The 299-nt window shown below is 49.2% G+C and overlaps 1 pseudogene; it reads right to left on the reverse strand.

The window, feature by feature from the left end:
- Positions 1-228: 228 nt before the first annotated feature.
- The window catches only part of LOC121555708, a 9,902-nt pseudogene continuing 9,831 nt past the window's right edge, over positions 229-299 (reverse strand).

Here is a 299-nt window from a genome sequence, read left to right on the forward strand (position 1 = left end):
ACACAGTTTAGTCGCAGCCCCAGACAAACACACCTCATTCAACTCATTGAGGGCCTGATGATTAGTTGACAAGTTGAATCAGGTGTGCTTGTCCAGGGTTACAATACATATGTGTTCTGTTGGGGGTACTGGAGGACTGGAGTTGAGACACTGGGTCAGAGGTCAAGGGTTAGATGTGAGGGGTGTTATTTAGGTTTATGTCAGGGTTTACAGGTCAGAGGTCAGGGGCTACTTGGCCAGTCTCATGGCCATCTTTATCTCGTTGTCGGCGGCACAGGTGTTGGTGAACTCGTCTTGTG

This window comes from Coregonus clupeaformis, unplaced genomic scaffold (genome assembly GCF_020615455.1).
Source record: "Coregonus clupeaformis isolate EN_2021a unplaced genomic scaffold, ASM2061545v1 scaf0044, whole genome shotgun sequence".
In the NCBI taxonomy this organism is placed as follows: Eukaryota; Metazoa; Chordata; class Actinopteri; order Salmoniformes; family Salmonidae; genus Coregonus; species Coregonus clupeaformis.